Source organism: Cibotium barometz, chromosome 16 (genome assembly GCF_041138505.1).
Source record: "Cibotium barometz isolate CiBa-2024 chromosome 16, ASM4113850v1, whole genome shotgun sequence".
In the NCBI taxonomy this organism is placed as follows: domain Eukaryota; kingdom Viridiplantae; phylum Streptophyta; class Polypodiopsida; order Cyatheales; family Cibotiaceae; genus Cibotium; species Cibotium barometz.
In genome coordinates, this window is record NC_141061.1 from 38,023,705 (window position 1) to 38,049,807 (window position 26,103).

The following is a 26,103-nucleotide window of genomic DNA, read 5'->3' on the forward strand; positions in this document are numbered from 1 at the left end:
TTTTCCCACTCACCTTTGGGCATTCATCTCTTCCCTCAACTAGCCCCCACAGATTTTTCCTCATGAGCAAATACATGGTTTTTGTTTGCTTTGTATAAAACTGCTCCCCATTAAATTTGGCTATCTCTTGTGTCATGCTCATGTGATGATGTGAAGGGGTCTCACCTCTTGATCTAATTTCAAGATTCAAGGGTAGTTTCTACACTTTTACAACTCAATTTGGTGTTTAGGTGATGATTACAACAAATTTATCAGCATAAATTCACCAGAAATTACATAAAGCAAAGAGTAACAAATCTATACTAAATGGTTGGAGTATCAAACCATCTCCGAATTGCAAATTAAAGTTATAGGGATCTGTATCAGATACCCAATGGTTAATTTGAACCCTCAATTGCACCAAAATATAGTGATTAGTGTTGATTAATCTTGATTAGCAAAATAATACTCTATTTTGTATGCAAAAAATAGAGTATGCGGGGAGTCCAGATCTAGGGCCTTAGAGTTCAAATGAGCTCAACTCCTTTCAAAGCCATCAATATAACAGTTAGTATAGTAAAGGATTAAGCCAAGAAAAACAAGATTTGACCAAACATTGAATGCTTAATCTCTAATTTACCAAAGTCACCTGCTGCAGATTTGATGCAGAGCTTGGATCTCTCACTGTAGACTTGATGAAATAAAAAACTGTCTTAACCAGCTTGTAGAGAACCCTTGAAAACCCTTGGAGCCAAGAGGAATTAGACCAATTGTATCTGTGGAAGAGAAGATATCAGTTTTGCTTCCAGAAACAAATGTTTGAGAAATCACGATTTCTAGCAACAGCAGCCGGCGGTTTGACGAATTGAGTAGATGGGCTGGTGCGTGGGGAGTATGGCTAGGTGGGGCTAGAGGCTTGAAGCCTATTGTTAAGCCTGGAGGGAGATCAAGCCCCTCCACTAGCTGGGGGTACATAAGTTATTTGAAAAAAGAGGTAAAAACTTGATTATTTCCTAATCCTAATTAACTAGGTGATTAGCAAGATAATGGGCTCATAAATTTGATGGATTCTAAGCTAGGCTCTCATAACATGTTAAATTTGTAGCAATGTGATGAGCTATGGTGGATCAAATACAAGAATCAACATCATTTAGCAAAGAGATTGGATGATGATTAAGATGTGATTAGTGAGCAATTAATTGATAGCTTAATGTAGGCACGGATAATCAAAAATCAGCAAATTCTCATAAGGCCAATGGCTCAATTTATAGAGTTTACATCCAAGCATCTAATCCCACTGATCTCTCCTTGATTCACTCCACCTCTTTTGCTTGATTATCTCCACCTCTTCCCAGAATATCTCCACACATCCTAAATCTTCTCATGCTACCCTTTATTCTCTCCTAGTAGATACTTCTCACCTTTTCACATCTTCTCTCTCATTTACAGATTCTCTTTTATAGCCTCTTGCTAAGGGCTTATTCCCACACACACCCTATTCACTTGTATATTTTAACAATTTTGTCTAATGAGAAGGGGAATTCCCTTGAGTGTTAATTGAGAGTGTGCTCTTGCTCCTTGTGCTCTAGCTCTCCACCCTATCCTCTTGTTCTCTCAGTAGTGCTTATTATGTGAGAGTGAGTGCGTGAGAGTTCTGCACTCTTACCCTGTTAATCCTGCCATGTCTTGCCAGTGAGAGTGAGCTATTATCTTGCTAGTGAGAGAGTGAGAGTGAACTATTGTCTTTGCACGGTGGAGCAGTCTTGCAACAACACGGGGAGTGCCAAGGTCAACGTAGACAACTCTCGTGGTGATAACGGTATCGATGTGGATGATGATGACACGTGTAAAAGATGGCAGATGTGCCACTAGGAGTTCATTTCAGTCTAGGGCTTCTATAAGAGGTAAATCTTCTTGTGGGGAGACTTCCAGGGATGGAAGAGATGATGTGGTTTATAAGGTCTCTTTATACACCATGGGGGCTATAAATGTGTTTGTGGTATCAAAATCGAGTGAATGCCACCAGCCCACACGTGCATAATATTTAAGAGATATTTAAAGGAAGATACGAGTGGTTTTTTTCTTTTGATGAGCAATGATTGTGCATTTCATTAGCTTGTTATTTTTACTTAGAATGCTAGGCAATATGTATGAGCTATAAAGCTTGTCCTAAAGTATATCTTTTCAAAAATCCTATGTTGTCCAACGATTTATAAGAGCATAGGGGACTTATCATGACCTCCAATGATATAAAACATCAAAAAAGTACTAAAACCTTACTTTGGGATTTTAGATGAATTGTGAGATTTGAACTCATTTAGAGAGATGTTACAAATTTATTATCATGAACTCTTATCGTGAGAATTTCAAATGTACTAAAAATAGTATTGAAGAAAGAATGAACTTCCTTTAAGATTACTTTTTGCTAGCAAACATGTTTCAAATGAAGAATGAAAAAATTTTAACTCACAAGCTTATTTATGAAAAAGGACAGTTGTAGGCTTTTACATTAAGAGCACCCTTGACTGTTTCACTCTATAGAAAACCTACACATCACTTCATTTAACACTAGTTCTGTAATTGGACACTAAAGTGTCCTGAGGACACTTTAGTGTCCTGTTTCTAACCAAAACTTTGGAATTTTTTGGGGAACCTAGAAACAACATTTCTACACCTTGTTTCAACCATAGGTCAGTTAAAAGTTAAAAAAAAGGAGATTTTTCATGATGTCAAAACAGAAGCTATATTAGAAATTTGACAAAAAACTCTAACTTGAAATTTGAAGCTTTTTTGTCAAAAATCCCATAAAATGCCTATAACTTCTTGAATAAATCATGTTTTTCATGTTTGTAAAAGTCAATTGGTAGAACTTGGGGTTTCAAAACAACACAATCTCCTTTAGGTCCTAGTTCCTAAGCTACTTGTGAACTATAACAAAAATGTCATAATTACCAAGATGCTGAAAAAGAGAAAAATTTTGGTCTTCCAAAGGTACTTCCATAAAACTAGGGTTATGTTAGTGCAAATTGGCAATCAGAAATGATTATATAGTTCAAAACCAACTTAATACATATTTTTTGGGGTCCCAAGCTTAAGTAAATCTTGCTACTTGAGCGCTATCTTAGTTTTTTAATCGTGCTACATTTTTCAAAATTTCTAAATTCTCTCTCAACAACCATGAAACAAAGGTTTTAGGTACCCAAAAGATGTTTGTACAATGTACCTTAGCGGAATTATTCTATACAGACAAAATGTTGCAAGTTTACTAAGGAATGTAATGCGTATGACTGAAGAATCTAAATCTAGAATTTTTGTTGTGTGCAGTTTTGACATTTTGAAACAATTAATATTTGTAGCTTACTAAGGGGCTTTTTAATTACATATAACTTTAAGATCTCAATGGATAGAGTAAGCATTGTATCACCTTTAAAATTTGCAAACACATTAAAACCATGTATTGGTTTGGATACAGATGGATGCTAAAAAGTGGTGTATCAAACACACACAACTTCCTACTATTTTAGACACTCTCAATTGAATTTTATTTCATGTGAAACTTGGCAAAATCTTTGACACAAATATGAAATAATTACTTGGAATTTTTCACAGGGCTTAGTGATTTTTTTCTCTCAGCTTATAAGGCGGTTTTCTCAAACCTGAGTTGCAGTCTCATGCAAGTCCTATTTATGGGTGTAATTCCTTATCGTGCCAGCATCCAAATTGCAAGGTTACATTTTTTAAAGACACACTAGGTCACATATTCAAACTCCTCAAGAAGGATTTTGAATACGTCTTTCCTAGCACAAGTAGCATTTTATTTGCATCATCCGAAAAAGGACACTTAAGTGTCCTTTTTTGGTACCAAACTAGTGTTAAGAGGTATTTTGAAATTACATTTTCTATGAATTAAAATGATCCCTTGTTTTTACAAACTCACAATTCTTATATAAAAAATACCTTAGTACATTTCTCTAAATGTATCTCAAAAACTTGAAATAGAAAACCTCTTTTGTTGAATTCAAGTGATACAGTACACATATATTAAAGCAAACCCCTAAGAGCGCATCATAAAGTTGCACCACAATATAGAGTCCATAGAAGCATCTAGTAATGTCAAATTGTGAGGATCTATTGTAGCAAAAAAACAAGTTATAAACCTTGGCTACGTAAGAGTTAGCAAGCCCCTACATGATAATATGGTAATGCAAAGCTTTGAATCAATAAACATGATTGTGAACAAGCCATGCTTTTAGATTTCCCAAGCATGAGGATTGGGGACTTTTACAAGGATTACAAAGAAAGCATATAATAGTCATTCTCTCATCAAATGTTAACAAAGGTTAGCAAAAGGCATGCCACGAGTATCATAATTTACAAAGGAGAAAGGCAACATCCTTTTGGATATGGCTAGATTTGGTTGTGAAGTATCATAATTTACAAAGGAGAAAGGCAACCTCCTTTTGGATATGGCTAGATTTGGTTTCCTTCGCAACAAGAAGATCACGTGAAAGCACACTATAATCCAGAAAAATCATAAAGCCCATCCCATTCTCCATCCTAAGGAGAAGGTCGAAATAGTCATGAGACGAGGAAGGACATCTCATTGCCTCACCTACATGTGCCCTCACAAGCGAATCCCCCTCTTGAGGCCCCAAGTTTTCAACTAGAAGCATTTTGTGCACATTTGATGCATGGCCTTGTGCTAGGGTCGGTGTGAGGTCATACATATCCACCCTATTACAAGACCTATTATTATCATCTATCTATTGGATGAATAATGAAAGCTTCACGTCCGTTCCAAGAGCTACACCGTAATGACAAGTGTACACCTTAAAACGATGGAATTTTTACCTTTTGGCTTTTCTTATTCTAATTGAAGGTTTTTTAAAAGTTTGGACGTGTGTAGCTTGGATAAACTTTTCAAAGGACATGTCCAAACATTTATTTAAGAAAAAGGTGAAATCATGTTTATCTTCATTCTTTGCTTATCTCTTCTCTATATTATCTTAAAGAAGAGTTTCACAAAGCTACCACCTGGTGGTAAGAATGTGGAGTTTGTGGAAGAAGAGCACTAGTTACCCACTAGTTAGGTAAAAAAGGTGAATATATTATTAACATCACAGTCTAGATCATAGCTAATCATGATTTGCTAAGGCTAGTATAGTATACCGAACTCTTTTTAAGCGCACCTCGTGCGCATCAAAGGCAGTGCAAATTTGAAGTTTCCAGCGATGGCTCTTGAACTCTTCTCCGCCACATGCACCCACCTTGACCACACCCTCCTCCTCCACTTCCTCTCTGTTTCCTCCGCTCCCAGGTTGTTTTCGTCCGCTCTCTTTGTCCTTGCGTTCTTTGTAATGTGGCTCCTCCTGAGCTGGGCGTACCTTGGCGGTCCAGCCTGGGGAATGAGGAGCTTCTTCTGCAAGTCTGCTGCCTCCCGCCGCCTACCTCCCATTCCAGGTCCACGTGGCCTCCCAGTACTGGGTTCCCTCCTCTCTTTCTCCGGAACTTGTAGCTACACCGCCCACCGCCGCCTTGCGGCCCTCGCGTCCAGCCACAATGCTCGCTCTCTCATGGCTGTAAGTTTGGGGTCCACACGCGTTGTCGTCTCCAGTCAGCCTAGCGTTGCCCGCGACATTCTATGCAGCACCGCCTTCGCAGAACGCCCTCTCACCCAGTCGGCACAGCAGCTCCTCTTCGGGCGCGCCGTTGGATTCGCGCCCTACGGAGATCACTGGCGCAGCCTCCGCCGCCTTGCCGCCTCGCACCTCTTCTCCCCATGTCGCATTGCGGCTCACGAGCGCACCCGCCCGCTCGAAGCATCCATCATGCTAGAAGCCATAGCCTCTCACGTCCATGATAGCTGCGTGCAGAAGGTGCGCCCTTACCTGCTGCATGCAGCCCTCAACAACATTTTGGCCACCGTGTTCGGCAGGCGTTACGCATTCTCCGAGCATAACAGCGCCGAGGCTGTGGAGGTGCAAAGCATGGTGCGGGAAGGCTTCGAGCTGCTGGGAGCCTTCAACATGGCGGACCACTTGCCTGCAGCTTTCGAGTGTGTCGACCCCTTGCGCATCCGACAGCGCTGTGACGAGCTAGTGCCGCGAGTGCACGCGTTCGTGCAGAAAATAATAGACGAGCACAGGAGCAGCAATATTGCTGGTGCTATCACTCGCAATAGTAACACGAGGGATTCGTGCGACTTTGTGGACGTGCTCCTCGGTTTGGAAGGGGTGGAAAAATTGGCTGATGCCGATATGGTATCCATTCTGTGGGTGAGTTGCAAAATAATAATGTTCTACCTTCTTACTTACGCTAGTCATGTATAAGCTCTCCTCACATTTACGTGAAGTACTAATTTTTGGTTGCTGACTCGTGTTTGGCCATATTGTGACAATAGGAGATGATTTTCCGAGGCACAGATACCATGGCCATCCTTACAGAGTGGATCCTTGCCGAGCTCGTTCTGAATCCTACCGTGCAGGCAAAGCTGCATGCTGAAGTGGAGGCCATGGTGGGGGTAAAGGGTGACACCGTCCGCGATGCCGATGTGGCCAGCATGCCTTACCTGCAAGCAGTTGTGAAAGAAGGTCTGCGCCTACATCCGCCTGGGCCTTTGCTGTCGTGGGCAAGGCTCGCCATGCACGACGTGGAGGTTGCGGGCCATCATGTCCCTGCCGGAACCACGGCCATGGTGAACATGTGGGCAATCACGCATGATCCCGCCATTTGGTCCGAACCCGACAAGTTCGCGCCAGAGCGGTTCCTACCTAGGGACGGCGGGGAGGACCTGGATGTGAGGGGGAGCGACCTGCGCTTGGCTCCCTTCGGTGCGGGCGCAAGAGTTTGCCCCGGCAAGGCCCTCGCCTTGGCAACAGTTCACCTCTGGGTGGCCAAGATCGTGCAACGATTTCACCTCTCCGTAGACGAGCGCTATCCTGTGGAACTTACGGAGCTGCTGAAGCTTTCCTGTGAAATGGCGGTGCCTCTGTCGGCTCATTTCACTGATATACACCTATCCTTTTAGGTACTTTGTTTTAGACGCAAGTTTAAAAATTTGCACCGTATTCCATACTATAGAATAAGAGACTACTTTATGCATTTTTTAACATCTCATAAGGCTTTAGGTGGAATATCGAGTCATTTTATATAATAATAAACACTATTTTCATAAGTTTCTCAGTAGATGATAGATGGATCAATTTGTTTTAAATATTCAGAGATGTATATGAGGGATTCTTGAACACACCATCCCTTTGCCATGCTTCTTTCTGGCCTTTCCCTTTTTCCCACAAATATCTTCAAGGTTTTCATGAAGCATTCAAGAAAGGACACCCACTAGCTATGACCAATGCCACATATAGCCACCTCATCCACCAAATGTACTAGAAGGAGAAATTGAGTTGTGAGTATGCTTCTTGGAAAGCTTTCTTCAATCATACACACCGCCTCAATTGAGTCAATGTGCGAGCCTTCTCAATGAAATCTGGATAAACCTCCTTTGGCACTATCCACCTATTCAACAAAGGAATAAATGATAAATTAAAGAATAATAGATAATTCCAAAGCTATATATTATACCAAATGCACAAATCTATATAAGCAAGGGTTCATATACGTTGTTTTGTTATCAATGCAATTTTAAAAGTTGAGACCATCACCTTGTCTTACAACTAAATTAAAATGTTTAAATATGTATGCTTGATTGATTATTTTAGTGAAGACATGAATTTATTAGTATGTATGTTGGACTAAAACCGTGGGTCCACATCTCTGTGAAAATCCATCTGGTACTCTATGGCCAAGGGTCCCCAAGACTCGGGGTGTGGACTGATAGCCGGGCCAGTAGGAAATCCTTCTAGGTCTCACCACCGGGAAGGAGTTCTCTAACAATCAACTTGCCTAGCAGGGTGGCACGACTCTAAATAGCAGGCTCAATGAGGCCTAGCCTCCCTCTACGACATGGCTGAATGATCACTCTCCATGCCACCTTGACCTTGGTTGGCCTCACATCACTACCGGCCCATAAGAAGTTCCGGATCAATTGACTATACCTAGCCAATACATGCCTAGGAGAAGGCCTAGCTAGGGAGAGCCTCACAGAACTCTAGTGTAATAGCTTCTTTCGAATACCTAGAAGGAGAAGGGTGAGCTACTGCTCAAAAGAGATATCAATTCCCACCTAGCAACCAAGATACCAAATTGGAGTGCCGCTCGGGATCCACTAAAAAGCCTCAACTAGGCACCAAGTCAGGGTGGCGGGTGCTGAGTCTACCCAAAAACCACATGACTTGTTCCAGTTGGTATGTGCTCTTGATGCGCAACAAAAAATCTTGATCGCCTCTTTTGAAAAAGGAAGGTTGTTGTGACGTCTGCAAACTCTGAGTCAAGAAGCTCCTTCTGCATGCGCAGAGAGGAAGATGTAATCCCTGAAGCCCGATCTCCTGGGTTGAGAGAAAACTCCTTATGGCCTTGGTGACAAATAGGAAGAGGTAAGATGCTAGAGGACAGCCCTACCAAACCGAGCGAGAATGAGGGAATCCATGGGCTCCCTGAACGAGAACCTAGCTATGTGATGCTGAGTAAAGTCATGAGATTCCAAAATCGAGTCCATGAGGAAACCCATCCGGCTCATTGTGCCCTCCATGAGGAAACACATCCGGCTCATCCTGCCCTCCCAAAAGCTCCCATCTACCCTATCATAAGCATTCTCAAAGTCTAGGAGTAGCACTATGAGGTCGTGCTGTCGCATCCTAGCTGAAGCTATTGCCTCCCAAAAGGTGAAAATATTGTCAAAAATGCTCCGATCCTGAACAAATCTGGTTTGAGTGTCATGAATCCAGTTTGAGAGAAAGGGCTGAAGTCTCCTAGAGTAATGGCCTTGGCCAAGATCTTATAGGCAGTCCCTAGAAGAGTGATGGGTCTCCACTATTGGATCTCCAATTTGTCACCACCACACTGCTTGGGAATCAAGTGAATCAAGCCCTCTGGCACCTCTCTGGCATGGAACCTTTGAGCATAATCTCATCAAGTGAATCAAGCCCTCTGATAGCCTCTCTTGCATGGCACCTGTTAGCATAATCTCATTAAAGGCAATGCAAAGGCCGCCTTCCATGAGGTCCTAGTGTGACAAAGAAAGAAAGAGATTGGAAGCTCGTATGCCCCTAGGTAATGCCATCATCACCTCTGGCAACTCCTCTACTATGAGAATGGAGTTAGTAAGGATTGAAGAGATGGGGGAGCCACCTCTCTCATGTGTCGCCAGACCCTCTCACACGCATCCATCACCTGCGAAAGAGAACGAAAGAAATTAGTGGCGATGTCTCTCACATGGGGGGGTCAAAAACAATAGCTCCATCCTGGCCATGCAACATTGCCAATACCATCTCTCCTCTTGGGGGGGACGGCTATCTTAAAGAAGTCTCTTTTGTGACTCTATCCCTAGCTTGGGTCCAGAATGAATCTCTGGCATGATATTTGTACTCCACCATCCTCTCATTAATGGGTGTAATCTCTGTGTGGTTGGTAGAAGCAAGCTAGCTCTCAATCCATGGGCTATCTAGGGAACGGTCCTTACACCGTTGTTGTAAAGAGGCTAAGTCCCTCCTTAGAATCCTCTCTTCGTCTCGAAAGCCCTCTAGCTTGCTCTGGGCTACCTCCTCCAAGAAACCGCTGATCTCCCCTAGACCAACATCCAATATGTATGTAGCAGAGTGTCACGTAAAGTCCAGTCCCGCCCGAATTTGCTTGCCCAAATTTGCTTGATCTTCCTGTGCGAATCTCGGAGTCCTAAACGAGGCTGTCCGAAATCCTAGAGCTCACATGCATGTCGTGCCTCTAGGGTCCTCATGGGATAGAATAATCGGGGTATGATCGAAAATACGAAGTGGCTGCCACAAGATACTCCTCCTATATTCGATCTCGAGAAGCTGAGGTTCCCAGGGCTACACCCAAACTTTGGTAGATGCAATGGGCCCTATCCCCTAAGTGCCAGTATCAACTCCTCCTGGGCAAAGCACTCTGCTCGCCGAGACTGTGGTCGTACCTCCTCCAAGTCTGTCCTCTACTGCCTCTATATTATGTTGATGTCGCCTCCCATACACCAAAAGTAAGACTAGGGAAGGGCCTATCAAATTGTGCTCCAACAGAGGGCTCTACCTGCAATGGCATTCAGGACATAAAAATTGAAGAAGCCAACGCTATCCTCTCCAATTAGATGGTGACCCACTATTCTCGCCCCCCCCCCGAGACAATCAATCGTGAGCCTGTCTCACGGTTGGCACAAGCTGATTATAGAAAGAGATGCAAACTCCTTCTTGAGTACCTGTGTGGCCAAAGGATGGAGACCAAAAGGTATGACTCTTGCCTGGTAAAATCTTCCCACATCGAGCGACGGATACACCCCTATGAGAGATACGGAGGAGATACGATGCTCCTGAAGAAAAAGGATGTCAATAGGTCCCCCCACTAGGGCTCCTTGAAGCTCTCTTCTAAGGATTCCTCCTTTGTGAAAGCACTGAGGCCCCCCTAAAACCTATATGTTCCACGAGACTATCCCTATATCAATCTCTATGTGAGGGAGAACTGCCCTCCACTTGAGGAGTCTTGGGCGAGGGTTTAAATAGGGAATAATCACAATCCATCCTGGGCGCGCAAACTGGGGCGCAGATCCTGTACTCCATGTGATGCCATTGCTTCCAAGTTCAAGATTATGCATACTATGGACTCCATCGATCACAATGGAGGTACGTGTAAGAGGGGGGGAGAGGTATTGCAACATAAGTATGCATGAACACAAAGAGCAGCGCACCTCCAGGCTGGAGGTCACCATCTCCTTCTCCTGGTCTCTATGGGTTGAGCCTCCAAGCTCCATCCTAGCCAATGGCCATAGATAGGTGATTATGTCGGTGATGCAAAGATCATGAAGATGATGCGATAGCTCAACTGCCTAACCTTTGATGGGCGATCGTCATCGAGTTTGAGTCCCACTCAGTCCGTGGAGTTGCACTCACAAGGAAAGAGAAGATCATCATGCCATTGTCTGGCGTAGAGGGTCTAGAGTGGTGGAAAACCACACATATCCGAAGTGGTGCTATTGTCTCCTCAAACATATATGTCCCTTCCACCGAAAGACAATGGAAGAAACTATAATCCATTGGCTGCCCTAAGATCCTGGGAGCCCCCCTAGTGACTTTGGCAGGAGAACCCTCACTCGGGAGGCGACAATGGTCATCTTAACTAGCTCAGAGAAGTGGTGAATCAATCCATGGACAAAACTTGCCAGCTACCTCCGCTTGGGGGCTGCTCGGGGGTGATGAGAGTGCTTTAGAGAGGTGGAGGGAAGGGGGAGTGCGGGCTCCAATGCGGAGGGTAGGGTGAAAGAAATTGTTGCGGAAAGAGACATGGGAAAGGATGGAGGAGGAGGGGGAGGGGGCATGGGAGGAGGCGGAGGGGGGCAAGGGGTGAAGAGGCTGGGCACAGGGGTGTTGGGAGAGATCCATTCAAGAGGAAGGTTATTGGGAGAGGCTCACATGGGGCGGCTTAGTGAGGTCTACGAGCCTCACCAGCAGGTGCTCAAAGTCTAGGGAGGGCTCTCGATGGGGAATCGGTCGCCAAATTAGAGGGGCCGAAGGGCCCGTTCAATGATCGGGGGACCTGCCAACTAGAGAGTGTGCTGGGATAAATGATCATAATGGTTCTTTGATAGAATCTTATCTTTCTGTGCTCTTCCAGCCTGGCGCGCATGTCGATGTGATCAACCTTGGTGGGTGGCTTCTGACGGCTTGATTGTGCGGGCCAACCGTCTGCCACTCTTTGACAACTATGTCATCTTCAGGCCAAGAACTGGTGCTCCGCTTCTTGAAAACCTTCTTCTCTCTCTACCCCCCACAGTGAGGATGTTGAGCAAGATACCAGGGGGGAGCATGGGAGGTGGTCTCCTAAGCTCGATCTAGATGTCCCATCTGTCTATCAGATGAAGCATTGGCCTCAAAGGCCAAAGTATTCCACACACTAAAAAATAGGTTTTTCTTGCAAGCATGGAATGGATATAACATGAGGTTGCTAACCACATATTGGTTAACACATTCCTACGATAACTATGTCTGCACCGTAAAGACGCTCCTAAGTATTGAGCTTCGATGGACATACAAGAGGATCTTGTTGAGTTGGCCAAACCATAGAGAAAAGCCTTGTTACTATCTTTTGGGCGCATCGGGTCACTTACTCCTGGGCGGCCTAGTGAGAAAAGGCTTGGAACTATAAAAGCCAATTTCTCTTATTTTTAACTCATTCTCCCATTTTCCAATAGAAATGGAGTGTTGTGTCTCTCCCTCTCTCTCGCAACTCTAATCTAGCATGTGTGGTTTACTTAGGGTTAGGGTATGGGAGGGATTAGTGCTAATCATTTTCCCTCTCGCTTCCTCTCTCTCTCTCTCTCTCTCTCTTTCTTGAGGGATTAGGGCTACCAACACAATCCTCTTCGGTGGAGATCCCACACGATCTTTGCGAGAGAGCTTGCACAACTTGTTGAATTAGAGCAACCCTCTTGGTGTGAAATCTAGTGCAGAAGGATGGTGGTGACTAGCGGCTATGGTGGAGTTCTTGAGCCATGCTTGAGCTTGCTGGATAGGAAACTTCCCACGACATGTTCGGGAAGGGTTTCCTTAACATATTTGGCACCATTAATGGGGAGCGCCATCCACTATTTGTCTACACCATCTTTGATTCAAATTCGATGGAGCCTCCATAGACCAGTGCTGCCAGGTAAGCTCTTTGGCATGCGTTTTTTTTATTTTTTATTGTATTTTAATGTTTACATGGTTTTTGTTATGATTCATGCGTAGCTTTATGTTTAGAGTGCATGTCAACAGCTTCCTACGCATTACGATAGCTTTCTATGCATGCCGATAGAGCAAAACCAATGCATGCCGGTAGCAAACCAACGCATGACGGTAGCTACCTATGCATGCTGATAGCCACCTATGCATGCTGGTACCTTCCTATGCATGCCGGTAGAAACCAATGCATGCCAGTAGCAACCAACGCATGTCGGTAGCTTCCAACGCATGCTGGTAGCTACCTATGCATATCCGTAGCTTTATGCATTATGTCGGTAGCTACCTATGCATGCTCGTAGCTTCCCGATAGCTTTCGATACATGCCAGTAGCTTTATGCATTATGCCGATAGCTACCTACACATGTTGATACCTTCCTATGCATGCCGGTAGCAAACAACCAATGCATGCTGGTAGCAACCAACGCATGCTAGTAGCTTCCTACGCATGCCGATAGCTACCCACGCATGCCGGTAGCTTTATACATTATGCTGGTAGCTTCCTGTGCATGTTGCCAGGCATATCAGCACCACCCCGATGCACTTCCCAATACCCAAGCATGTGGTTGATTGTTTGCTTGCCTGCTGTTCGCTGTTGTTCTAGGTAACAGTCATACAATTGCATCCTACGATGCCCAGTACATGGCTTTAGGTGCCGTGTGGCTCACCTTCTCTCCCACCTTGTGGTTGACACTCGACTGCACCATGTAGCTCGTGCCTCACCTTGAGCGACAGACAATGCTGCACGTTTGCCACATAAGCCTCCTCATTTTTGTAGCACTCGTGTTTGCTGTCTGTTGTCATTCAAAAGAGGTTGCTTGCTCTTCCACATTGTCATTCAAAAGAGGTTGCTCGCTCTTTCTCATATGGGAACCTTCATCATGCTTGCTGCTTTTGCAAGCCATGTATTGCTTCAACCCTGAGCTTGTCTGCTGTCATGCGTCTCTCACTAGCTTAAACCCTCAATAGCTCTTCTGCTAGTTTTACACAAGCTCAATCTCTGGGCTCTCTTGGTAACCTTGCCATGTCTTCTACTGCAAGATCCACAAGCTATCTACCTGCTCTCACATGGATGTTGTAGCCAAACTTGCAAGTGTTTTCATAGCTTTAATTGCTATCTCTCTTACCCCTCCTTACTAGCTTGTTTGCACAAGCTTCTTCTTTGGTGTTGTTCCTTGTTGTGACACCTATGTGATGCCTTAATACACAAACCTCCTATGTTTCCATGGCCACCAACATGGTTGTAATGGTCTCCCAAGTGAGCTCCTCTCTTTTCCTCATCCATTTAACCTCCCTCTTGAGGTATTACATAGCCATTATCTCATGACTACCTTGAGCTCCCAAATGAGCTCCAAAAACTGCATGCTTCTCCCTTGCATGTACCACTCAAGGGTGCTTCTCCATTTTGGTTTCTCTCAAGAAACCAAGGTGCAAACCAATGTGAGAGCTCCAAAGGCTTCCACCAAACATTGCCCATCTTCCATGAGCAAAACCATGAGCATCACTCTTTCCAATACGTTCCTTACACGATGGCAAGAGCCATGGAATCCACAAACCCCATTACACATAGAAACCCTTCATACACAAGCATTATCCCATGCTCAAATCAAAAAATTAATGAGGCAAAATCCAAAATACCTTCATAGATCTTTTCTTGGTAGCTTCCTTGTTGACACCGAAGACACTCCATAGCTTTTATACTTACTAAAATCTCCATTTTTCAGCTTCTTTGGGCAGCACCATAATCTCCAAATTGTCATGGGCATAATCTCTCTCCAAATGCAATACTAATGACAATGAGTGTGCTAATTTTTTTTCTCATAATAGCTGAAAATAATGCTTAATCAAAGAACTCGTAACCAAGAAAAAAACTATACATAAATATTCACCATGACCAAGAGCCCACCCAAGCTCTAATACCATGTTAAACAATCCTAAAATGGGATTGATCATGGTGAAGGACATAGATTAAGAAACATAATTAAGGTGGATTAAACCACACCGAGAACTCCATAAGTGAGAGAAAGATATTGCACACTCAACACAAGTTCAATTGCATATCTCTAGAGTGAACCATACAATGATATAGGCTTTCTAGCCTTATCCCACTTTACATATCATCATCCATGTGGCACTCCCGGTAGTGGGGCTAATATGAGCACTAGTATACATGTTGGTAAAATTATAGTTTCATTGTCGATACCGATGCATATACCAATGTCCTATGTAGGAATTATTTTTTTGGACAGAATGGTACAACCAGTAGATTGCACCTGGCTACACCATTCTGCCTATTGTTGGTAAGAGTACTTGTCCAATTATACTCAGAATTGAGAGAAAACCTGCATTTTGAATTAATTCGAAAAGATGATTACATTTTTCATGAATAAATACCGGTGTTGATCCAAGGCATGGATAACAACAATGTATGTGCTAGACTATCATATGTACATAACAAAATGAGAACCTAAAATACGTGTAACAAAGTAATATCATTTACATGAAACTGTTGATCCGAATCATGAATAGCAACACGTAAAAAAATCATGTGTACAAGCATTATATAAGCCTAGCTAGCACCGCACTACTCGTCGCCAGGTTAGGGATGAGGCATATCCTATATTAATGCATGCATAAGAAGAAACTAGTATTCAATGCAAACATGCCAATACAAATGAGTAGATGGATGCAAGCAGTAGTAGGATGCTTACCACATTCATTGCCACTCCCCAATTGATAGGTGTATCCTTGGACTCCAATTTCTCAAATAGGGCTTGTGTGCTAAACTTGCAGCCATATCTCTCCTCCTGTGGAAATGGAGGGCGGCCTACCACACTCTCCACATCAACCAACCAACACAAGTTTCATTTCAAATTTGTTTCCATCTTGTCCACTTGATGGATAGAACAAAGAAAACAATAAGGAAATTAGGTGAAGGTCCAGGTGTTATCTAAAAATCTACAAATTGAAAAGAACATTGCAAAGGATGCATAGTATCTAGATATAGCATGTACATATATATACTTGTTGAGAGAGAGGAACGAAGATATATATGATTCAGTGATCCTGATATCTCTCAAGTACTCTATTTTCTTTTTGTAAAGTGAATTGTAGTTTTTTTTCAAGTTTATACACGTGCAGTTGTTTGTACTTTGTAGGCTCCTACTTGCCACCCTCCCTAGTTTAGGGCATGCAACCAATGCACATCATAGACAATGAATGAAAGAGATTTACAAAAAAACCTATAAAGTACTGATGGAAGGACTCATACCCTCCAATACCAAGATACCAAGGTGTGAAGAGCCAACACTCTCCATTCGAGCCCGTGCGGCTGCCCTCTGGCTGTAGGTGTGTCTCTATACTCGGCTTGGATCATCTACCACTCCTCATCGAGACAAGTAGGTTTTGGCTTCCCCCTGTCACACAGCATCCCGCACCTCCAATCTACGAGATGCCATGGTTTTAACCATCACACCATTGATCCATTGATTTGGCACTACATCACCGAGAGTGTACTTGCGCTTGATTTGCTCAATGATGAAGTTTTTCCTATGTTTATCCAAGGCCTCCCACTTCTTCATCACTTCATGCGTAAATTGAATATTTAAGAGCTGGCAGATTGTAAGGTTCCCCCCTTCCAAAAATAGGGGAAACACTTAAGATAGTCCACTAAGTCTTATCTTAGAGAAAATTTCCTACTCATCGACACCTTGACCATACAAAGATTCAAGGATACGATTCATAGGTAAGACCTAGTTCTATCCCACAGGGGGAGCCTTGTCTTCTAAAATCAAATCACCCATAGGGTAATTGATCACATAAATTGGACAACTACAAGACTTGATTTCTAGAGGCAACACTTTTTTCCTCAATCATGCAAGGCACAGCTGCTGGCCTAGTCTTCTAGAATAGAGTTGCCTAAGAACCTGTTTATCTAGCGTAGGGCTTTCACTTAATCTGTTGGAAAGCTACCCGACTAATCGGGTCCACCCGTCCGTAGGATGGTGCCGTCGAGGCATTCCATCCTCTCACTTTCCACCCTACTCACGCTGTCGTGCCATGGCACGTCTATGGTGTGAAACCATGCATATGAGGCCATCAAATGCAAATCCAGATACATGGGATTAAGTGCCATGACTTGAGTCATTATATGATGCCTGAGTACATATGTTCATATTGTAAATGAGGTTCAATAAGACGAGCTGAGGCTGAGCCAGGTCTCGAAGCCTCTGTACATGAGTGTGGTGTGAATTATGGAGTTTTATGCTTATGGTAGACCTTGTAGTAGGGAACACCCTTCTCAACATGTATGGAAATGTGAGAGCATGTATGATGTAAGGATTGGTTTTCAAGAATGCCCTTTTGAGATATCGTGTCTTGGGATACCATGATTCCTGTTCTTATTAGGAATGAGCAGATCAAGGAGGCTCTGGGTTTGTATGATGAGATGCAAGTTGAAGGCATTAGACCTAACAACATTACATTTGTATGTGCACTTAATGCATGTGCAAGCTTAGCAACATTAGAGCAAGAGCAGAGAAATTCTAACCCAAAACCTTCGTTTCAGAGTTTGTGACTTTAAGGCAGGATCTGTGTGCCGTCCCTTCGTTTTGTCAATGCTAGTCTTCCCTCTTTTGTTCAGCAGCAGAAGAGGAGGGGCAGAATCTCATAGCAACTTCCCAAATCCAAGTTATATCGACAATTCAAGAATGGCAGACTCAGAGGAAGTTCAACCTCTTGTCTGTGACAATGGATCTGGGATGGTCAAGGCTGGGTTTGCTGGAGATGATGCTCCTAGGGCAGTGTTTCCTAGTATTGTGGGCCGTTCTCGACGCACTGGTGTTATGGTGGGTATGGGACAGAAAGATGCATATGTTGGTGATGAGGTCCAATATAAGTGGGGAATATTGACCTTGAAATATCCTATTAAGCATGGTATCGTAACCAACTGGGATGACATGGAAAAGATTTGGCACCATACATTCTTTAATGAGCTTCGAGTTGCTCCTGAAGAGCATCCAGTCTTGCTCACTGAAGCTCCTCTCAATCCAAAAGCTAATCGAGAGAAGATGACTCAAATCGGGTTTGATACATTCAATGCACCAGCTATGTATGTTGCTATCTAGGCTGTGCTTTCATTGTATGCCAGTGGAAGGACAACAGGCCGTGACTTGATTGGTTGCAACGTGTAAAGATTGCTGCACTTAGCAGAGGCAACAGCTGAAGACATATTTGAGGCAGCTTACGTGGCAATAACAAAAAAGGAGATATCCGAATTTAAAGCTACAAAAAAGGTGGCGCAGTGTATTGGGAACTGGGGAAATTTCGATAATATAGCTGCAAAAGGTGAGGGAGCTGCGGGAAAGGGGAAATAACCAGAAAGTGGCGCATATCGTTAGGGGGTGTGCAGAAAATGAGATGCAGAGTGTCATCTAACCAGGGATTTTAAAATCAAAACGCCGGCTACTGTATAGAGCTTCTTGGGGTTAGAATTAAAGAGTGAATGGAGTACTATCAAAGGAGATGATCTTCACATTATATGTATTCTAATCCTTGCGCAGTCGGCAGTGAAGCAGCCGTATGGAGAATAGCGAAATCAAAAGAAAAATTCACTTTTTTTTTACTTTCAGATAAGTGAATTTTATTTTGTTTATTATTACTTACGATTTGAAAAATCGTATAGCCTATGAAACCTTTAAGGTTTTGGAGAATGAGAAGGTTTTTTGGTTTTGGAGAATCTTGGAATAACAAAATACAATAAGATTCCTGGGATTTGGGTCTTATTTTCTACTCGATTGGATTTTGGAATGCTAGACATGGAGTTTCCTAAAATCACATGAGTATGTTATAGATATGCCATATGTCATCTTTTGCTTGTGAGTTGTTGGAATCTGAAAGCAGGTTTTTCAGAAGATAAAGAGACACCTTGAAATGATGGAATTGGTATCACTTGATATATGTGATGTGAATGGTCACATGTATATGGGAATTTTTTGAAGATTATGTTGTGCCTACTTGTGATTGGTTTGAGGCATTTGGAAAAAGCAGTCAGGAAATCTATGCTTGGAACTGGACATGCTCTGGATACACAATTTATGTGCAATCATCAGGCTGAATTTGGGGATGTATTGAAGTGAATTGGCACATGTATATGTTATCAAAAATGGAGATGTCTTATGCTCCTTGGAGAGTTATGTGTGTGTGTGTGTGTTTCCTTGTTGGGATTACAAGCTACTTTCACGGCTAGAAGTCTCGCATTTTCCCAGCGACACCGTCCACATCACGACAGCTTTGGTGAACTCGACGTGAAACTGCTGGGGTGAGAGTTAGTGGTGAAATACACAGAGAGGCTATGGCTGAGAATCCTGAGGGTCAGGGGGTTCATTTTGACCCCGGAGTTATGCAAATGTTTCAAATGTTTACTATGTATATGCAACAGCAGCAAGCTGCTGAGAGGGGACAAATTTCCACGACCAAAGCACTGCAGTCAATTGCGTAAAAGGTGGATCAATTTGATGGTAAGGACATCACAAAGTACCTGTGCAATTACACAAAGGAAATGGAGCTAAACAGGGTGACTGAGGAGGATATGATTCGAAGCTTTGAGCTGGTATGTGTTCCTAAAATAAGAGAGCGCATAAGAGGATTACAGACAGGACATGGTGGCAGAAATTGGGAGGAGTTCAAGCTTGCTTTAAAGGATGAATATTTCATGGAGGATTCCGAGCGGGTGACCAAACGAACTTTCTTGGAATGGGTCACAAAACCCAAAATGGGAATTTTTGCCACCCACAGAGTTGCTAAGAGAGTTTGAGAAGCGCTATGCCCAGCTATCAAGGATTGAGTGCACAACCTTGGACAGGGAAAAAACGGAGCTCTTCTTACAAGCAGCTGGGAAAGATCTCCAAGAAAAACTGGAAATTCTCCTTGAGGATAAAGATATAGAGCAGGGGCTAAAGAATGATTGGAATGATGTCGAGGATGCGGTCACCATGCTAGCAAAGCGGCAGCGAAGGAGGGATAAAATGGTGATGAGCTCGGCAACCCCTATAATTGCTGTTATCCCTGAGAATCTACCAAAACCAGCTGCTGCAATCCCAAAGGTAGAAGGGCCGATGGATGAGCTTATTAAGGGTATGCGAGACCTAAAATTGAAGATGTCGAGGATTGAGGAAAAAGGGCTACCATTAGGGCAGGCTTCTATGCAAAGGCCTCAAAGCAAAGAAGGGTTTACATTCAAATGCATATGGTGTGATGACCCAGAACATGCAAAGAAAGACTGTGCTAGCTATAAAGAAGCCCTCAAAAATCAACTTGTGTTTTTCAAAGATGGGAAAATCCACCTTACAGAGACTGGTCTTCCACTAAGCACAAACTTTGGAAAAGGAGGGATGAAAAAACTGGTTGAGGACATGGTCGCTGGACATGCCATCTCTATGGTTAAGGTAGCAACCTATGGGTTAAAGGTTGGTCAATCAAGGCAGGAATCTGAGAATGATGAAGATTATGAGAATGAAGATTTTTGGCCATCAACAATGGAACTAATTGCGCCAAAGAAGGTGTCTAAGCAAGCTTTGCATGAGGCAGGTGACTGTATACGTCTTCAGATCGGCTGGGAAGAGCCTGTGGATTCTTTATCTGTTCATGCCTACATTGCAAAATGCCAGAATAATGAGGCACAAGTAGATGAAAAGTGCAAGAGGGAAAATGAGGAAGGAGGGCCATCAAAAAGGGTCACTCGTGGTAGTGAAAAGAAGGATCCTGGGCCATCACATATGCCTCCACCGCATAGCAGACCTCCACAGGAAGTATCAATGGAAGAAGTGCCAACAAAAATGAAGCATGAGAAGGAGAAGGGTAAAGGGAAAAGTCCACTCTACAAGCTTCAATCTGATATTAAAGCCGCAACATAGATCTCAAAAAGGTGCTTGAAGAGAGGATTCTAAACAGCAGGGTGGAATTTACACTAGTCTTGGGGATTGCAAAGAAAGAATTCCATGATGAGATAATTGATATTATACGAAGGAAAAGGCAGTCCATAATTGAATCTATTCCATCACAAGGGGAGGCAAGCACTTCCAAGACTCATGGAGTACAGGTACAGCAAAAGGAAGAGAGAGAAAATGTGGTGGAATGTAATCACTCTGCTGAAGGGGCACGACAAGTGCGCTTTGTGGAAGAGAATGATGAAAAAGAAGTTCTTACAAAGAGTCATTACTCCAGGAGCCATTGGGCAACCACTGAAACCCTTGTCAAGATAGGTGACTTGGAAGAGCCGTATGTCGCTCTAATCGACCATGGGTCTGAAATAAATCTTATGGCTAAAAATCTCTACAACAAATGTAAGTGGCCAATGGATGTAGATCATGGGTGGATGATTAAAGCAGCTAATAACTCATCTGGAGAGCTCTATGCAGCATGTCCAAATGTAAGGGTAACTATAGGGGATGTGAAAGATGATCAGAACTTCTTTGATCAGGAGATGTCATCGTATCCCCTCATCCTTGGGAAACCCTACATTACAGCTGTGAGAATGGAAACAAAAGTTTTGGATGATGGCTCGGCATATGCAAGAATAAAGAGTAAAGATGGCAAGAAAGCTGTTCAGTTCTTGACAGTCTGCATTAACCATGAAAGGAACCGTGAGTCTCTTTGAGCACAATCACTCCCAAAGATAAATAGAGAATTCATGAACTACAGGGAGATGAGGGATTTTGGCCAGGTGCCATTGTAAAGAGGGATTCCAATGGTACAAGGGAAAATGAGTTCTCGCAGGACTCAATCAATGTAAATAACTTTTCAGCAAATTTTCAGGGATTTTCTAGCTATGGGTCACTGGTCTTTGTAAAAAGCAAGGATTTGAAGCGTGGCATGCGTAGACATGTACAAAATGAACAAAAAAGTCTTGAGCAGTGTGGTCTTTTGGAGAAGAATGAGTTTATTTCAGGGGTGCTTGATGAGGTGTCATTTGTGAATACTATGGATGTGCTTTTTGATATATGGGAAGAGCATGCTTACAGGGTGGAAATGAGATGATAGAGGTGTCATCTATGGGGATGTATGATATAATCCGGGAATTTGAGGGGATGGAATGTAAAAACATGAATTGTGAGATGGATGCTCATGTTGATACAAAGTACAAAACAGTTGCAAAGAAGGTGAAACCAGTTGCCTTGCTCTTGCCACCAGGAAGCAAGGAAAAATTAGATGAAGCCTCTATGCAACCGAATCTCAGAGATCCGAAGAAAATTGGGCATAAGTTTACACAGAAAACCCTAAAAGAGCTGAAGATTGGTGAAAAAGATTTTCTGTTGCCAGTGAAAGGGAATGCTTTGAGGAGATGCTTGTAAAACATGGGAAAGCCTTTGCTTTTCAGCCGCATGAGATAGGCTGTGTTGATCCAAGTGTAACAGCGCCAATGGTGATCTTCACTATACCACATGTGCCCTGGAACCTGCGGCCGATTCCAGTACCAAAGGCTCTCTTGCCAAAGCTGATGGAATTACTAAAAGAAAAGATCAGGATGGGAATTTTGGAGCCATCATGCGCTCCATATTCCAACAGATGGTTTACCGTGCCAAAGACAAATGGAACATTGCGCTTCATTCAAGACATGCAACTTGTAAACAAAGTCACAATCAGGAATGTGGGAGCAGGTCCGATTGTGGATGAGTTTGCAGAAGCATTTGCAAGGAAAGCTATATACTCTATGGGTGATCTGTATTCGGGATATGATCAGTTCCAGCTGGATATACAAAGCAGGGACTTGACCACAATGAAAACCCCTTTGGGATTAGTAAGGATGTGTACCTCACCACCACAGGGAGCCACCAACTCAGTGGCGCATATGATGAATGGAATGAATAAAGTCTTGCGAGACTTCATACCACAAATAACTATGCCTTTTCTGGATGATGTGCCAATAAAAGGCTGTGATGAGAAAGACAAAGATGGGGATTTGGATTCGAAGGGGTGCCGCAAGTTTGTGGCGAATCATATAAAGGATTGTGATATGATTCTATCCAGGCTTGAAGAGGTGAATCTTACTTTATCTGGACTGAAATCAGTGTTTGGGATTGGTGAAGTGCTAATAGTGGGACATCTTTGTAGTACTAGTGGACGCCGACCTTGTCCAGCCAAGATAGATGCAATACAAAGAATGAAAGAGATATGCATTAATGTTACAGAGCTGAGGAGATTTCTTGGTGCATGTGTCTTTTATGTTATATGGATCCCGCATTATGCAATACAAAGAATGAAAGAGATATGCATTAATGTTACAGAGCTGAGGAGATTTCTTGGTGCATGTGTCTTTTATGTTATATGGATCCCGCATTATGCATATCTGGACTGAAATCAGTGTTTGGGGTTGGTGAAGTGCTAGTAGTGGGACATCTTTGTAGTACTAGTGGACGCCGACCTTGTCCAGCCAAGATAGATGCAATACAAAGAATGAAAGAGATATGCATTAATGTTACAGAGCTGAGGAGATTTCTTGGTGCATGTGTCTTTTATGCTATATGGATCCCGCATTATGCACATGTAGCAGATCCTCTTTATCAACTTTTGAGGAAAAATCAAAAATTTTTGTGGAGTGCAGCACATACTAAAGCTATGCAAAAGCTGAAATATCTGCTTCAATCATCACCTACTCTAAGGAAGGCAGATTATGAGTGTGGCAAGCCTCTGATTGTTACAGTTGATACTAGTCCTACTGGGATAGGATGGGCAGTAGGGCAAGATGATGAGGATGATCATAGGTATGTAATCAGATTTGGAGCAAAGGTATTAAGCATTCGACAACGAAAATATCCGTAGATCAAGAGAGAGTTATGGGGAATAGTCACTACTCTAAAATGTGAAAAAGAATATCTTATTGGGGCATCTATACTTGTGGAAACTGATTGCTTGCCACTCCTTGGGATGATTGCGAGCTGCACCACTCCAGATATTGCTATGCTTAGGTGGATTGCCTATATCAAGTCACTAAATCCTGAGTTTGAGCATATTGCAGGAAAAGATAACCCAGTTGCAGATATGCTATCAAGAGCCAGGTATGAAGATGAAGAAGGGATGATTAGTGACATTGATGATGTAGGTACAAAATTCTATACTACTGCATATGCAAAAGGGGACCATACTTGCTTATCAAATGCATTTGAGTCTTTTACTGAGCAAAATGTATGAAGGAGATTGGTTGCTTATTGGTCAATACTTGAGTACTTTGACAAGACATGAAAATTGGTCTGACTCAGAATTTAAGAGGATCCGCAGAAAAGCATATGGGTATTTTCTAAAGGATGGGTATTTGTGGAAGCATCCTAAGCAGAGGAATGCTATGCCACAGAGAGTCATATGTGATAAAGAGACTCAAGGGAAGCTCGTGAAAGAATTCCATGAGAGTCTCTGGGCTGGACATCGAAGTGTGTGGGCCACCTTTACCAAAATAAAGGAAAGATATTGGTGGAAAGGAATGTACAAGGATATTTCCCAATATGTGGAAACATGCATGGAATGTCAAATGTACTCAAATGTGCGACATCGTGATGGTCTGCAACCAACCTACCCACCTGCCATGCACTACAAATGGGTAGTGGATCTAGTTACAATGCCTTTGGGAATTTGGCAGATGCGATACATACTTGCAAGAGAAGATTTGACAAATCAGGTAGAAGGGCATGCTCTTAGAACAAAGAGTACGGAAACAGTATGCAAATTTCTCTTGGAAGATGTGATTTGCCGGTGTGGTTGTGTTGGGAAAATAACAGCTGATAGAGGTGAGCTAGATGTTGAAGAAGCAAAGGAATTCTTCTCTAGAATCGGCATCAAACTGTCCCTAACATGTGCTTACAACCCTGAGGGCAATGGTAAAAGTGAGCAAGGACATCCTCCAATCATTAAAGCTTTGGCTAAGGCATGCAGAGAAAGAATGCGAGAGTGGCCAAGGCTGCTACCATATGCTTTGTGGGCTGACCGTACAACTCATAGCTCAGGATACATGCCTACAGAATTAATGTATGGTCAGAAGCCAGTAATGCCAGTTGAAGAAGTAGTTCCAACTTGGAATGTATTACCCTGGGTGGAAGGATTGAACAGGGAAGACCTCCTTGCATTGCGAATAAGGCATCTGGAGAGGAGGCCTGAAGATGTAGAGCTTGCTAAAGCTCGTTTAAAAAATGCAAGGTTGAAAAATAAAGAAAGATTTGATAGAAGACACAGACTCCAGCCAAAACCTATTGAAGAAGGTGATTGGGTTCTAATGTATGATAGTAGCCTTGACAACCAGTTCACTGTTCAAAGAAAATTTACAAAAAGATGGTTTGGCCCTTACATTGTCAAGTATGTGCATGGAAATGCCACGTATACCCTGTGTGAGCTTGATGGAACAGAGATAAAGAATCTTGTAGCAGGCAAAAGAATCAAGATGTTTAAAAGAAGGCATGACAATGATCCTTTTGATTCACAGGGGACTCAGGATGAGAGGCTTGACAGTGATAGTATAGATATGGTTGAAGAGGAAGAGGTTGATCTTCCTGGTAATGTAGAAGATGAAGACGACATCTAGATATATGTGGATCTTGATGATGATTTGGCACATACCAGAGGATGTGCAGGTTTAGAGGGGGTGGATGTCGTGCCATGGCACGTCTATGGTGTGAAACCATGCATATGAGGCCATCAAATGCAAATCCAGATACATGGGATTAACTGCCATGACTTGAGTCATTATATGATGCCTGAGTACATATGTTCATATTGTAAATGAGGTTCAATAAGACGAGCTGAGGCTGAGCCAGGTCTCGAAGCCTCTGTACATGAGTGTGGTGTGAATTATGGAGTTTTATGCTTATGGTAGACCTTGTAGTAGGGAACACCCTTCTCAACATGTATGGAAATGTGAGAGCATGTATGATGTAAGGATTGGTTTTCAAGAATGCCCTTTTGAGATATCGTGTCTTGGGATACCATGATTCCTGTTCTTATTAGGAATGAGCAGATCAAGGAGGCTCTGGGTTTGTATGATGAGATGCAAGTTGAAGGCATTAGACCTAACAACATTACATTTGTATGTGCACTTAATGCATGTGCAAGCTTAGCAACATTAGAGCAAGAGCAGAGAAATTCTAACCCAAAACCTTCGTTTTAGAGTTCGTGACTTTAAGGCAGGATCTGTGTGCCGTCCCTTCGTTTTGTCAATGCTAGTCTTCCCTCTTTTTGTTCAGCAGCAGAAGAGGAGGGGCAGAATCTCATAGCAACTTCCCAAATCCAAGTTATATCGACAATTCAA

The 26,103-nt window shown here is 42.9% G+C and overlaps 1 pseudogene; it reads left to right on the top strand.

Moving 5' to 3' along the window:
• Positions 1–5,200: 5,200 nt before the first annotated feature.
• On the top strand, positions 5,201–7,006 carry LOC147630621 (cytochrome P450 78A4 pseudogene; annotated as a pseudogene).
• Positions 7,007–26,103: the final 19,097 nt, after the last annotated feature.